At 43.7% G+C, this 16,698-nt stretch overlaps 1 protein-coding gene across 1 annotated transcript in view; it reads right to left on the minus strand.

Moving 5' to 3' along the window:
- The window catches only part of LOC121270159 (zinc finger protein 229-like), a gene marked incomplete at its 3' end in the record, with an annotated part of 34,446 nt that extends 30,960 nt beyond the window's left edge, over positions 1-3,486 (minus strand). Inside the window, exons 1-2 of the mRNA XM_041175466.1 lie at positions 3,422-3,486; positions 2,890-3,014 (exon numbers count right to left, since the gene is read on the minus strand). The remainder of the gene's footprint in view (positions 1-2,889; positions 3,015-3,421) is intronic.
- Between the last annotated feature and the right edge of the window lie 13,212 nt (positions 3,487-16,698).

Genomic DNA, 16,698 nt, shown 5'->3' on the forward strand with positions numbered 1-16,698 from the left:
AGCCCCACAAACAGCACCATTTACAGCAGGGAGAAACCATGCACGTGTTCTGCGTGTTGTCAAGGTTTCAACTGATCCTCTCTCTTGTTAAAACACAAGTGCAATCACACTGGGGAGAAGCTGTGTCAATGTGGCGATTTGAAAGGAATTAAATTATCTGTCATCTGGTATATATAAACAGTTCAGATTTGAACGTAGGAGGGTTGATCAATAAGTTTGCGGATGACACAATAATTGGTGGTGTGGTAAATAGTGAGGAGGATAGCCTGAGGATAAGAGTGAGGTGATGCACTTGGACAGGTAAAACAAGGCACGGAAATACACCATGAATGGTAGGACTCTGAGAAGTACCGAGGATCAGAGGGTCCTAGGTGTGCATGTTCACCAGTCCCTTAAGGTAGCGGGGCAGGTAGATAAGGTGGCTAAGAAGGCATATGGAATACTTGCCTTTATTAGCTGAGGCATAGAGTATAAGAGCAGGGAGGTTATGCTGGAACTGTATAAACGTTGGTTAGGCCACAGCTAGAGTATTGCGTGCAGTTTTGGAATCCGCATTATAGGAAAGATGTGATTGCACTGGAGAAAATGCAGAGGAGATTTACCAGGATGTTGCCTTGGCTGGAGAGTTTTAGTAGGTTGGATAGACTAGGGTTATTTTCCCTGCAGCAGAGGAGATTGAGGGGGAACATAATTGAGGTGTATAAAATTATGAGGGGCATACATAGGGCAGACAGGAAGGAACTTTTCCCCTTGGTGGAGGGATCAATAACCAGGGGACATAGATCTTAGGTAAGGGGCAGGAGGTTTAGCGGGGATGTGAGGAAGAATTTTTTCACCCAGAGGTTGGTGGAGATCTAAAACTCACTGCCTGAAAGGGTGGTAGAGGCAGAAACCTCATAACGTTTAAGAAGTATTTGGATGTGCACTTGCGATGCCATGGCATACAAAGCTATGGGCCTAGTGCTGGAAAATGGGATTAGAATAGTTAGGCACTTGTTTGACTGACGCAGACTCGATGAGCTGAAGGGCCTTTTACTGTGCTGTAGATCTCTGTGACTCTTTGACTGAGATCTGGAAACTCAATGCCACAGTCACACAGGGGAGAGACTGTTCACCTGCACTGAATGTGGGAAAGGATTTTTATCACACCGTCGGGCACACTGGTGAGTGCACACTTATAAGAGACTGTTTACATGTTCTGACTGCGAGAAGAGCTTGAAAAGCACAAGGGATCTGCTGAAACACCAGCGAGTTCACACGAGGGGCTGTTCACCTGCTCTGAATGTGAAAAGAGCTTCACTCTTTCATCCAACCTGCAGGCAGACCAGTGAGTTGTCAAGTAACTGCAGGGGTTGGATTCTGCGGTTGTTGCTGCTGTTAATCACACTGAGGACTGAACCATGTTGATTTTGACATTGGAGTTGATTTCTGCTGATGTTAACAATCTTTATGGCTTGGGTGAAATGTAATATTCTGGCAGTCGGTTTGCTTTACATTGTATCCTTTCCTCTCCAAATAAGTATATTCCTTCAGGTTATATTTGAGATTTTGTGTGATGAAACAAACAATGATTTACTTGTACTTCTTGCAGCTTAGTTACTGTGTTAACTGCTCACAATCTGGTCTGCTCTACACAGGGAAGATGAAAAACAGATTGGGTGATCACTTTGTGGAACAACCTCTGTTCAGTCTGTCAGCTTGACCCTGAGCTTCCAGTCACTTGTCATTTTAATTCTTCACCCCACTCTCACTCTGACCTCTCTGTCCTTGGCCTCTTGAACTGTTCCAATGAAGGTCAGTGGGAGCTCCAGGATCAGCAGCTCATTTTTGATTCGGCACTTTACAACCTTTAGAACTCAAAATCGAGCTCAGGAGTTTCTGCACCAACATTTCTCTCTCTGAAAAGGTGCTGGAATCTGATTCTATGTTTGACTCCGCCCACTTGTCCTAGATTCCCAACCAGTGGAAATAGTTCCTCTCTATCTACCCTGTCAATTCACATTAACATCCTGAAAACATTAATAAAATCACCTCTTAATCTTCTAAATTTCAGAGATTACAACCCTCACAGCGAGGTGATGGATTTTGACAGGAAGGATAGAGAGAGAAAGACAATAGCGGCCTCATGGCACAGGTCGAAACAGTGTACAGAGTCAGAGGGATCTGGCCCTTTATGTGCAGAGATTTTTTGAGGGTGACAGGATAGATTAAGAGAGCAGTTAGCAAGGTATATGGAATCTTGGGCTTCATAAATGGAGCTATTGAGTAGAAAAGCAAGGAAATTATGTTGAATCTTTGTTAGGCTCTGGTTAGGCCACAACCCGAGTATTTGTGTCCAGTTCTGATCACCACACTTCAGGAAAGATGTAAAGGTCCTTGAGAAGGTGCAGAGGAGATTTAAATGAATGGTTCTTGCAAAGAGGTGAGGGTAGATTGAAAGACGTATACTAAACTATGAGCTTTAGATAAGGTGGACAAAGAAAATCTGTTCCCATCAGTTGATTGTACAAGGACTAGGGGGTACAGATTTAAGTTTTTGGGTAAGAGATAGAAGGGGATGCGAGGGAGAATAGGCACTTGAGGGAAATAAACTTGCAAGGATACAGGGAAATGGAGCAGGGGAATTGGTCTCACTCGAGAGCTGGCATGGGCTAAATGGTACAAATGGCCTCCTCTTTGCCATTGTGACTCTATGGGTATTTGCTGTAATCTCATTTTCTAATTAAACCCATGGAGTTCAGGTACCACTCAGGTAAATCTGTGCTACACTCTCTCCAAAACCATTCTATCCTTCCTTAACTTGTTGCACAAAACTGAACTTATTATCTAGGTGCGGTCTAACCAGGGTTTGTGCGTCTTGGTGCTTTTTTACAGACAGAGCAGACAAACCTTTTTCCATTCCACATTCAGATGCTGATGATATTCAGGTCCTGATGAATCGAGTGACTCTGTCAGATCTGGATGTGACGCTTGGTTTGAGTTTCCCGTCTGTCAATCCTCCACTTCTAATAACCCTGTAAAACAAATTTACAAAGGCCTTTATTGTCAGTCCAGGATAGAAATTTAGAAGAGACAAACATTACTCTTCGTTTGAGGTTGTTGTGTGGAAATTCACCCCTTCTCACCCCGTGTAAAAGGAGTCTCCAAAATCCATCCCTGTCAGTCCAGGATCGAAATTCACAACATTCTCTCCTCCTGCTGACAGGGACAGGGATGACCGCGCATGCGCCATGCGGCACCTCGCCCCTGGTAAAGATGGCGGCCGTTAAATCGGGCCTGTGACCCAGAGCAGGCCAACAACTGTCGCCCCCATCCTGCGCAAACTCAGGATCGGGGGCTTCGAATTGGGGGTTTGAGGTATTCTCTGGGTGTTTATGAGGCCTCCCTGCCCACTCCGCTGGCACTAATTCTTTCCACCCACCCAGCGACTCCATTGCTCAACCTCACTCGACTATTTCTCCCTTCTCCGTCTCACTTCAGGCACAACCAGCACTGCGCATGCCCCACTTAGCGACCGTATTGCGCATGCCCAACTTCCAGCTCGGTAGTACGCCTGCGCAGCAAGCTCCCTGTAGTCTGGATAGGACACATTCTTCCCCGCGGAGAATACTGGGTAACCAGCTAGCCATTGAGAGTCGATATTGTTGAATCGAAACACTCGGCAGATCTGTTGTGTTTGTGAAAAGGGAGACATCACTTACATTTCAGGTCTATGACTTTTCATTAGAACGGCATGCATCATTACAGGGACTTTGAGTCTGTTTCTCAATCCCCAGATATGGCCAGATATGCTGAGTATTTCCAGCATTGTCCGTTTTTACCTCTTCTCTTGAACTTCACATTAGATTCATTACTAAGTTATATTTATTTTCGTCCTTGCAGAAGTGGAAACATCTTCCAGTTGTCTGGCCTGTAGAAACACTTATGTGATCTTAAATTCCTCGATCAAGTCACCGCTCACTCACTTTTCCACATAAAACATCTCCAGCCTATTCAATATTTCTTGATAGGTATAACCTGTCAGTTATATAATCAGTCCAATAAATCTTTCTTGCATCGCCCCATCGCTCGCTTCTTGCATCGCTTCTAAATACATGTTATAATATGGAGACCTGAGCTAATCTGAGCAGCGAACTCACCACTGTCCACAAATCGCTGTATGTTTCAGTTTTTTATTAATTTTCCCCATTAGCTGAATATAAGATGGGATGGAATGAGCAGATCCAATGATCTAGTCTGTAACACTATGGAGCATCTACAAAGTTGCATTACAACTTGGGCTGTTTATCCATCAATTATGACATGAAGAACAGCGTGTCTGAGAATGGCAGGATTTCAGTGCGGTGACACGAGGCCAGGTTAAGTTGTTAATATTATTGTCGAGCAGTGATAGGGAGCACTTGCAATTCATGTGCACTTTGTGCATTTTCCAGATGAAAATCAATTGAATCTATCACTCTTGGTGCTGAGCATATTCAAATAGAAATCCATGACATTTTGCATACTAAACGATTCAATGGATGTGCAAGATCATTTAATGGTGGAGCAGGTTCAGCTGGCCACATGGTCTCCCTCTGCTCCTATTTCTCGTGTTCTTATGAACATCACAGTGAATCATTTCCATGCAAGCACCGCCGATGCAGCACCCGCCCTTTCACCTTTTCCCTTCCCACATTCCAGGGCCCCAAACACATTTTCTTGGTGATGCAGTGATTGCTACTCTTTGCTATTCATTATCATGTTTTCACTGCTCACAATGCGGTCTCCTTTGCACTGAGGATACTAAATCCAGCTTGGGCGACTAACTTGTGGAGCATCACCATTGAGTGTTCAAGCGTGCTCCTAGCTTTTGATCATTCTCTGGCCTCTGTCCTTGGACTTCTGCACTGTTCCAATAAAGCTCAATGGAAGCACAAGGAACAGCAGCTTATCTTTGATCAGACACTTAACGTTATGCACTCTGTAGTCACTTCAACAATTTCAGATCATAACTACACTCCAATTTTTTCGGACTGTAGGTGTTGATAATGGTTCTGCTGTTACCGTTTGAACCCCCTCCTGTTTCTTCATTTGTCCTATTAGATTATTTATTTGTCTCATTATCACCAAATTTTACCTTGAATCACCATACCTTTGTCATTTAATCTTTCCAGTCTTCCTATCACAAGACCGTTTGATCTTCCCTCCTCTCCCCCTTTCTTTCTCCTGACTCTGTCCTTGCTGCTAAACTATTGAATCTCTAAATTCTTCCAGTTTGGATAAAAGGCCAGCGAGCTGAAACATTCACTCTGTTTCCCTCTCCACTGTGAATGCTGCACGTCCATGAACTATCAAATGAAGTAGAAAAAGAAAAGTATTATAAATTTCAAGAAAGTTCATGGACAAGGAAAGGAGGAGAGGGAACGAACATATAAACATACGAAAATAGAAACATACAAATTAGGAGCAGGAGTAGGCTATTCGGCCCCTCAAGCCTGTTCTGCCATTCAATAAGATCATGGCTAATCTGATTGTAACCACAACTCCACATTCCACATTCCTGTCTACCCCGATAACATTTCATCCCCTTGCTTATCTATAATCTAGCTCCCTCCGTTTCAAAGCAGAAAAAATGTTCAAAGACTCTGCTTCCATCGCTTTTTCAGGAAAAGATGTTCCAAAGACTCAAGGCTCTCTGAGAGAAAAAAAAAACTTTTCATCTCTGTCTTAAATGAGCGACGCTTATTTTTAAACAGTGACCCCTAATTCAAGATTCTCCCACAAGAGGAAACATCATTTTCACATCCACCTTCTCAAGACCCCCCAGGATCTTATGTGTTTCAAATAAGTTGCTTTTTACTTTCCTAAACTCCAGAAACAAGCTTAGCCTGTCCAACCTCCCCTCAGAAGATAATCTGCCCATCTCAGGTATTAATTTAGTAAACCTTTTCTGAACTGATTCCAACGCATTTACATCCTTTCTTAAACAAGGGTAATTGCGCTGGACACAGTACTCTAGATATGGTCTCATCACTGCCCCGTGTAACTGAAGCATAGCCTCCCAACTTTTGTATTCAGCTCCCCTCACAATGAACGATAACATTCTATTAGCTTTCCTAATTACTTGCTAGACCTTTTGTGATTCATGCATTAGGACACCACGACCCCTCTGCATCTCAGTGCTCTGCAATCTCTCACCATTTAGGTAATAAGCTGCTTTATATTCCTCCTGCCAACATTTGGCAAGTTCACATTTGCCCACATTATGCTTCACTTGCCAGATATTTTCTCACTCATGTAACTACCTATATCCCTTTTTAGCCTCCTTATGTCCTCTGCACACCTCACTTTCCTACTTTTCTTTGTGTCATCAGCAAATTCAGCAACCATACCTGTCGTCCCTTCATTCAAGTCATTTGTATAACTTATCTAAAAATGAGGCCCCAGCCCTGATCCTGAGGCATACCTCTCATTACATCTTGCCAGCCAGAAACTGACCCATTCATGCCAATCATCGATCCATGTCAATATGTTATCTCCCTCTACCATGAGCTTTTATTTTCAGCAATAACCTTTGATATGGCACCTTATCAAATCCCTTCTGGAAATCTCAGTACAGTACACCCACTGGTTCCCCCTTATCCGCAGCTCATGTGACTTCTTCAAAGATCTCCAATAATTTGGTTAAACATGATTTCCCTTTCAGAAAACCATGGTGACAGATGTTAAGGGAAACGTTAGGAGCTATTATTAAAGACGTTATAGCAGGAGAGAAATTTTGTGATTGGGTGGAAGGCAGAAGAGAATAAATAACACCAGGGATGAGGATGCCAGGCAAAAGCAATGCTAATGGAATAGAATGGTAATTGGACTAGTGAAGAAACTAAAGGTGGGAGAACCATTCTGTTTCTGTCACCTATTTCCACTCTGAAAATGTTAAAAACAAAAAACTGCGGATGCTGGAAATCCAAAAGAAAAACAGAATTACCTGGAAAAACTCAGCAGGTCTAGCAGCATCGGTGGAGAAGAAAAGAGCTGACGTTTCGAGTGAGGACTTGAAACGTCAACTCTTTTCTTCTCTGCCGATGCTGCCAGACCTGCTGAGTTTTTCCAGGTAATTCTGTTTCTGATTGGAAATGCGTTGTTTCACTGTTGATCCATTTCTCTTCTGCTCCACGTTGGAAACTGAATCCTTCTCCTCCATGGCCTTATGGAAATATTTAATTGATCAAATACACAACTGACACCAGGGAACGAAAATCATCAATTGAAGCATTGAAACAATGAAACAGAAATATTTATGATCCAGAACGAGACCATTCGATCCATCATGTCTATGCCAGTACAAAAAGAGCAATCCGGTCTAATCCCATGTTTTAGCTCTTGCTCCATAGTCTTGTAGGTTCCAGCACCACAGATGCTTTTCCATGTGTTAGTTCCTTTACTTCAATGGTGGTTTCTGAGTCTATGATCAGCTCAGGCAGTGGGTTCCAGACCCCTACCACCTCCTGTGTGAAATAAATTACTCAACAGCTTTTCTCTAATTCTTCCACCAGATACATTAAGTTGAATTGTATAGTCTGCCATGGGTCAGCTGGTACCACTCTTGTTTCTAACTTAGAAAATTGTGAGCTCAAACACCATTGCCAGACAGGAGCACAACAGCCTAGGCTGAGATTCCAGTGCAATACGGAGGGAGTCCCGCACTTTCGAGTGTAATATGCCTTTTGACGAGATGTTAAACTGAGGCTTCATCTACCCTTGGATGTACAAGATCCCAAATCACAATTTTGACAAAGAACAGGTGGTTAAGAAGGCCTATGGAATACTTGCCTTTATTAGCCGAGGCATAGAATATAAGAGCAGGGAGGGTATGCTGGAACTATATAAAACGCTGTTCAGGCCACAGCTAGAGTATTACTTGCAGTTCTGGAATCTGCATTATCGCAAGGATGTGATTGCACTAGAGAGAGTGCAGAGCAGATTTACCAGGATGTTGCCTGGGCTGGAGAGTTTTAGTTATGAGGAGAGATTGGATAGACTGGGGTTATTTTCCCTGGACCAGAGGAGGTTGAGGAGGGACTTGATTGCGGTGTAAAGAATTATGAGGGGCATAGATAGGGTAGGCAGGAAGGAACTATTCCCCTTGTTGGAGGGATCAATAACCAGGGGGCATAGATTTAAGGTAAGGGGCAGGAGGTTTACAGGGGATGTGAGGAAGAATTTTTTCTCTCAGAGGGTGGTGGGAACCTGGAACCCACTGCCTGAAAGGGTGGTAGAGGCAGAAGCCCTCATAACATTTAAGAAGTATTTGGATTTGCACTTGCGATGCCATAGCATACAAGACTCTGGATCTAGCGCTGGAAAATGGGATTAAAATAGTTAGGTACTTATTTTACCGGTGCAGACTCGATGGGCCGAAGGGCCTTTTTCTGTTCTGTAGACCTCTATGACTCTATGACTCTGTAACAGGGTCCCTTGCCTTGTCCAATAGTTATCTCTCAATCAACACCACAAGAACAGATTATCTGGACATCAATGCGCTGCTGTTTGTGGGAGTTTGCTTCATTTCATACATTACAACAGTGAATACACTTCAAAAGTACATAACTGTCTATAAAACCCTTTGGGATTCCGGTGGTGGTGAAAGGCACTTTACAAATATGAGGATTTGTTTCTTTCTCAATCCATGCCCCTGGTTATTGATCACACTGCTCACGGAGATAGGTCCTTTCTATCTTCTTCATCTCGATTTTATAATTTTATATTCCTCAATTAAATCTCCTTCGCTTCCTCTGTTCAAAGAAAACAGACACATCCTATCCAATCTTTCCTCCTCGCTCATTTTGATGTGAATGAGGTTCAGCAGGAGTTTCCCAATACTTTCCCCTAACCATATAAATCTGATCTTTCTCAGCTGTATTGTGTTTGAACTGCACCTACTTCTCTCAGTTCCCCACTAATTGCCTATTCTAACCCTTTGACTCTGAGCAGTTTTGCTGGTGCAGAGGTTTGATTGGAAATTGCCCCTTCAATTATCATCATTCATTGTACACTAGGCCACATGTCTGCCGTGCTTCCAGTGAAGCTGAGGGCAGTTTTAAGTCATAAACCAGCAATCGTGATTTGAATATTGGAGTGCTTACTTTGACTTACTTTGAGCCCCGTGATACCTTGGAGGAATGGCTCAAACCGAGGACGTTTCAAGGTCTCAAACTTCATCGACTGAGTTAGCGGGACATGTGGTGAAGACAAGTCCATATCCCTTATCACAGCGAGATAACTGTCTGACTGCAATGGTAGAGAAGGAAATTTACCACCAGAAGCCCAGGGGTCCAATGCTTTCCCATCAATTATCAATAACATCATTCACAGCTTCTGCTTCTCAGCTGCACCCCCTTCCAAACATTGTGATCCATCTTCCTCAGGATTTGTTCCTTGATTTAATATTTGCCTGCTTTGTGACCTCATTCTGAAATCAGCTGCACTTCAATCTCCAACACAAATTGAGTTGCAAACCTGATGGACAAACAATGGAAAACAAGTCAGTCGGTAACACAAATCCCATGGTTCTCATTTTCAGATCCATCACAGTCAGTTCTGGGAAAAGCACCTTATAAAAGATCAATATTTGCCTTGAAAGGTTCAGAGGAGCTGCATTAATTCTGCTGGTGGGTTTGGAAGTTGGAAGTTGTACATCCGCAGCTTGTGGCACTATTTCCCCTCAATGTTCACTTCATGTTCATGTCGAACACACTCGATGCTGTTATTGGCTGAACAAATCTTCTGTGTTTTAACTAAAATCGCTGTTATTCGGCGCTCCCACTCCTGCCGCCCGGGTTTGGCCCTCATCAGGGAATGTTGTTTTCTTGTTGCTGTGTGAACTGTCACAATGAACTGATCCTGGAGTCTCTTTCCCCCGGGATCCACAAAACCCATCACTTCTCTTCATCTTTCATTCTCACTCGTTCATTCCCAGTTTGAGTCGGTTCTCCTTTCGGCCCCTTCAACAAATCCATTTGGATGGACAAGTGGCAGCTGAAATTTGATGGGAGGAAGTGTGAAGTGATTCATTTTGGTCGGAGAGGAGAGGAAACTGAAAATAATAGTTACAGTTTTAAAGGGGCTTCTTTGTTGCACAGCGAGTGGTTCGGATCAGGAATGAATCAATTCGGTTCAGCTCCACGAGGGGGTGGACACAGTTACCATCGCAAACTTCATTCACGTTAATTGTGTAGCTTCATATTAAAAAGGTTCAGAGAGAAAAAGCAGGTTGAAAAGATGCAAGAGGAAATTGTTTCTTTCTGTATGTTTTTTTCAGTGGAGGCTGTTCCGTTACAGAGTCCCCATATGCTACAAAGTGGAGGATGATTGAAATTTTCTGTCAAGGCAATGACAATTTCGGAATTGATCATGGTGGCGAAGCCGAGTGGCTGAAGGCGCTAGACTTAAGCTCCAGTTTCTATGGAGGTGCGGGGTTTGACAGAGTTTCAGACAGTTCATATTTTCAGTCAATTTAGCCAAATTCTTCAGAATGTGCTCGGGACAAGTGCAGTGCTCCATTCTGGAGGGAAGATCGAAAAGAGGCAGGAGGAATTGCAGGGCAGCCAGGAATAGGTGGGGCCACGTCTTCATTCTCTGCTACAGCCATTCTCTGATTTTATGTACAGAACATTAAGAGGCACATGGCGCCTGAGGACAGAGCTGAGTTGCTCAGGAAATGGGTTGGAAATTGTTTGGATTTTCCTGATGTAGGTTTAAATCCTACCAGCTACATTTCTCACTGTTCCTGTTTTAGGAATGAGTTCACCGAATCACACAGTGCAGAAGAGGACCTTCGGCCCATCGAGTCTGTACCGACACGTGAGAAACACCGTACCTACCTACCTAATCCCATTTATCAGCACTTGGCCCATAGCCTGGAATGTTATGAAGAGCCAAGTGCTCAGCCAGGTACTTTTTAAAGGATGTGAGGAAACCCACCTCCACCATCCTCCCAGGCAGTGCATTCCAGACCGTCACCACCCTCTGGGTAAAAAAGCATTTCCTTACATCCCCCCTAAATCTCCTGACCCTCACGTTGAATTTATGCCTCCTTGTGACTGACATTTCAAATGAGGGGAACAGCTGCTCCCTATCCACCCTGTCCATGCCCCTCATAATCTTGTACACCTCGACCAGGTCACCCCTTCAGTCTTCTCTGCTCCAGTGAAAACAACCCAAGTCTATGCAACCTCTCTTCATAACTTAAATGTTTCATCCCAGGCAACATCCTGGTGAATCTCGTCTGCACCCCCTCCAGTGCAATCACATCCTTCCTGTAATGTGGCGACCAGAACTGCACACAGTACTCCAGCTGTGGCCTCACAAAGGTTCTATACAATTCCAACATGACCTCCCTACTTTTATAATCTATGCATCGATTGATAAAGGCAAGTGTTCCATATGCCTTTTTCACCACTCCACTAACGTGCCCCTCCGCCTTCAGAGATCTATGACACCCACGCCAAGGTCCCTTTGTTCCTCACAACTACCTAGTGACATGCCGTTCATTGAATATTTCTTTGTCAAATTACTCATTGCAAAATGTATCCCCTCACGCTTTTCAGGGTTAAATTCCATGTGTCACTTATTTGCCCATTTGACCATCCCATCTATATCTTCTGGTAGCTCAATACACTCAACCTCACTGTTAACCACCCAGCCAATGTTTGTGCCATCCGCAAACTTACTAATCCTAGCCCCCACACCCCCGACATAATCATTTATGTCGTTTATATAAATGACAAATAATAGGGGACCGAGCACAGATCCCTGTGGTATGCCACTGGACACTGGCTTCCAGTCACAAAAGCATCCTTCTGTCATCCTCCTCTGCCTCCTTCAACTAAGCCAATTTTGAATCCACCTTATCAAATTACCCTGTATCCCATGTGCGTTTGCCTTTTTTCTAATTCTCCCATGTGGGGCCTTGTCAAAGGCTTTGCTGAAATCCATATAAACTACATCAACTGCACTCTCCTCATCTACACACCTGGTCACCTCCTCTAAAAATTCAATCAAATTTGTTAGGCATGATCTCCCTCTGACAAAGCCATGCTGACTATCCCTGATCAAACCTTGCCTCTTCAAGTGGAGATCAATACTCTCCTTCACAATTTTCTCCAATAGTTTCCTTAGCACTGACGTGAGACTCACGGGCCTGTAGTTACCTGGCTTATCTCTACAACCCTTCTTAAATAGCGGAACCACATTAGCTGTTCTCCAGTCCTCTGGCACCTCCCCCGTGGCCAGGGAAGTATTAAAAATTTGGGCCAGAACCCCTGTGATCTCCCCCCTTGCCTCCCTCAGCAGTCGGGGACACAAATCACCCAGACCTGGAGATATGTCCACTTTTAAGCCTGCCAGTACCTGCAATACCTTGTCACTCCCTATATCAATTTGCTTAAGTTAGAAAATTAATTATCTATGAAATTGACTAAAGAATCTTTCAAATGATCCCGTGTGTTTTTCATTTCCGTTCATCCGTAGGCATTCGCCAAACTTGCAGTTGCAAATGGAACAAAAATGGAGCCAATTTGGCGACATCCTTGATTTTTGAATGTTTATCTCTCCTTCGGCCTCTGTCACTATTGGTGTTTATGTCTGTGTGTGTTCCTCGCCGTGTGTCAGCGTGGTTCAGTTCCCTGAGCGGGTAAACGCATTTTTACCATCGCAAACGTTATTCACTTTCGTTATGTATCTTCATGGTAAATGGTACAGAGAAAAACAGCAGGCTTAAAAGTTGCACGAAGGGATTGACCTCTTTGTACATACTAGACCCATTGGCAAAGCCCAGTGGTTAAAATACTGATCTCGGAAACCAGGTGCTGTGAGTTCGGTCATGGCTGGTGCCTGTAGTTAAAGTTTAGCTGATGAAAGCGATGGAAATGTAAGCTGTGGGGAAGATACAGGGGAGTATATAGACTGCAAAGAGATTTAGGACAGATCAGGGCAACAAGGATGGAACATGGAGTATAGGTTCGGGATGTGCGAAGTGCTTCAGAAGGTCTGAAAGAAATTTTTTAATAGCTGAACTTTTAGATACAGCAAGTAGGTAGGAAAGCTAATAGAATGTTATAATTTAATGTGAGGGGAATTGAGGTAAGAAGATTATGCTGCAGTTGTACAGGATTCTGGTAAGACCATATCTGGAGTATTGTGTAGATTATTGGCCTCCTTATTTAAGGAAAGGTATAAATGCGTTAGAAGTAGTTCAGAGAAGGTTTAGTGGACTAATACCAAGAATGGTCAGGTTGTCTTATGAGGAAAGGCTGGACAGGCTAGGCTTGTATCCGCAGGAGTTTAGAAGGCTAAGAGGCAACTTGACCGAAATCTTTCAGATCCTGAGGGGCCTTGACAAGGTGAATGTGGAGAGGATGTTTCCTCTTGTGGGATAATATAGAATTAGAGGTTACTGGTTAAAAATAAGGAATCGTTCATTTAAGACAGAGATGAGAGAATTTTTTTTCTCTCGTGAGTCTTTGGAACTCTCTTCCTCAAAAGGCAGTGGAAGCAGAGTCTTTGAATGTTTTGAAGGCAGAACTAGATAGATTATTGATCAACAAGGGGGTGAAAAATTATCAGGGGGTCGGTGGGCGGTTACAATCAGATCAGGCATGAACTTATTGAAGGGCGGAAAGCAGGCTTGAATGGCTCAGTGGCCTGCTCCTGCTCCTTGTTCATATCTTCACACGTTCTTTTAATCCAGGCTGCTTTCAATGCCTGTATGCCACAAAGTCAAGGAAGATTGAAATTTTCACTGAGGAACATGTAAACAGGCAATGGATTCACTCAGTGCGATGGTATGTTCCAGTTCTTTTTGTGAAATTATAGAATCAATTTCTATTTGCTGCTTTGAATCCAATATTTCTAATGGGTTGGATGTTATGCATATGTTTGATCTAATTTATCTTATTTTCTTTGAAGTAAATATTCGTAAAACTATTTGTTTGGAAAGATAGTTGGGATAACAGCAGGACTGGCAAAGTTTGGACAATATTTTCTTGTAGCCAAAGGAAACAACGCAGAACTATGTCAGTAATATAAGTAGAAGCAGGAATAGAGAGAATCTACTGACCCCAGATGGTATAAAACCATCAAGGTTTGGGTTGACAGCTGCAATCGCGAAACAAGATGTTGCACAACTACCCTGGTGACCTAATGGTTAGGGATTCGGTACTCTCATCACCCAGGTTTGATCCCCGGTCTCGCTGTTGTGCAACAATATCACAACCAGAAATCAATTACTGATTTGAAAAAGTCTATCACCCCCAAAACTTCATCCCCTTCCCATGGCACCTTCCCATACAATCGCAGGAAGTGCAAAACCTGCCCCTTTACCTTCACCCTTCTCACCTTCCAAGGCCCCAAACACTCCTTCCAAGTGAAGCAGAGATTTATTTGCACTTCTTACAATTCAGGCTGTTGTATTCACCGCTCACAATGTGGTCTCCTCCACACTGGGGAGACTAAACAGAGACTGACTGCCCATTTTGCCAAACTTGTTGACAAGCATGACCCAGGCCTGCCTGTCGCTTGCCATTTCAATTCACTATTTTGCTCTCATGCTCACATTTCTATCCTCTGCCTTCCATAATGTTCCAGTGAAGCCCAGCACAAACTGAAGGAACAGCACCTCATCTTCTCATGAGGCACTCTACAGCCTTCTGGACTCAACATTGAGGTCAACAAGTTCACATTATGAACTCTGTCCTCCATTTTAATTTCCCTGCAGCCCCCAAACCCCCAAGTGCCAGTCTGCATCTTGTTCTCATGTTTTGATTTCAGACAGCGTTGACTCTTTTTCTGCTATTAACACATTCTGCTATTTTGCTTCCAGTCAGTGCTGACCTTTGTTTAGATATTAACACATGTTTTAGTCTTTAATGATATCATAAACATTTCCCTTGACTTGTGTTCCATGACATCTTTGTCATTGAATCCCTCCTGGCCTCCAACCTATCCCTGACCTTCTATTTTGTTCCACCCACCCTCGGCAGCAGCATAAAACCCATCACATTTCTACTTCCCTTCAGTTCTGAAGAAGTCATATTGTCTGAAACAGAGTTAAAGCTCCACGTGGGTATTAAATAGAACTGGAAATGTCTGAGTTGGAGATTAAGAATTAAAAAATATGACATGAAAGTGGAAGAATTGTATGTTGGTCAATTATTTTCCATCATGAATATCTGCCGTGTGCTGCCTTAAAAGGTTTGCAGGAACCGCAGTGATTTGATTGGAGGGTTTTGGAAATTAAATTTTGCATTTCACAGCTTTTGGTACTACTTCACCAACCTGTCAATTTCATGTTCTAGCCAATGGCAATGGTTGTTTTAATTGGCTGAATAGGTCATTTTGCCTCTGGAAAAAGTGGTTTAAAATGAAAAAAAAAATGGCAAAAGTATTGTTTATGAAACTGCCGGGGTAACCTCCCTGCTGGCCTCATGGCTAGGGTTCGGAACTTCTACTGCCGCGGCTTGCGTTCAATTTCTGGTTGATTAAAGCACAGTGATAACGCCCCTGGTGTCCGAGTGGACAGGATTCAGCACATTCACCGCCGCGGCCTTGTGTGGGAATGAGGGTTCTTTGCTCATGTCCACACTGCTTAAACAGAGAGTTTATATTATTGGTTAAAAACTGAAAACGCAGTGGCGAATCAGTGGAGTGAGATTTGAAGCTTCACATCAGAGCTGGTATCAGAGGGAATGGGGCAGGGAGAGAGGGTCCCTGGGGTGATATTCAGTGAGTTCAGGAGGATGATATCAGAGAGAATGGAGCAGCGAGAGAGGATCCCTGGAGTGATGTTCAGTGAGTTCAGGAGGATGATATCAGGGAGAATGGAGCAGCGAGAGAGGATCCCTGTGGTGATGTTGAGTGAGATCAGTTGTTTGTTGCATCAGGCAGGCCGCAGGTTCTGAGAATTTCCACGATTTGTACTCACTGGTGATCCTGATAAACCCCAAACTGTGGTAATAATTTGCAGGAATACTGCTCGATAACGTGTCTTTGTCAGATCGGCCCCAGCTTCTGGGAGTCATTCTTGGGTTTGTGTCAGCTGTTCCTTCTGTCTTAAATGTGTCCTTTTTGTTATTCATTTATGCGATGTGGGCGTGGCTGTCTGGGCCAGCATTTATTGCACATCCCTAATTGCCTTGAGAAGATGGACTGTGACGTCTCTGCCATGTGAGTGTTTAATTGGACAAGGTAGAGAGAGTCCAGGCGAATGCTCTGGCGGTACAGGTTCAAATCCCAACATGGCAGCTGCTGGGATTTGAATTCAGTTCATAAAATCTGGGATTGAAAACTGGCCTCGGTAATGGTGACCATGACAACCATCACCGATTGTCATAAAAAACCCATCTGCTGCACTAATATCCTTTGGTGAAGGAAATCTGCCATCTTTATCCGGCCTGGCCGACATGTGATTCCAGGTCCACAGCAATGTGACTTAACTGCCCTCTGAATTGGCCTCGGAAGCCGGCCTGTTCGGGGTGGCCTTGCCAGCGACACCCACATCTCATGAAAGGATAAAGAGGAAAAAAACTTTTACTCCCTACCTAACCCCTGCTACACGGACCCTGGGAATGTTTAACGGGACTGTGTAAAGGAAACTTTAGTCCTCCATATGCTGTCCTCTATGGGCCTCTGATGAAGCAGACCCCTGCTGTTTACCATTAC

Source organism: Carcharodon carcharias, chromosome 27, assembly GCF_017639515.1.
Source record: "Carcharodon carcharias isolate sCarCar2 chromosome 27, sCarCar2.pri, whole genome shotgun sequence".
Classification (NCBI taxonomy): Eukaryota; Metazoa; Chordata; class Chondrichthyes; order Lamniformes; family Lamnidae; genus Carcharodon; species Carcharodon carcharias.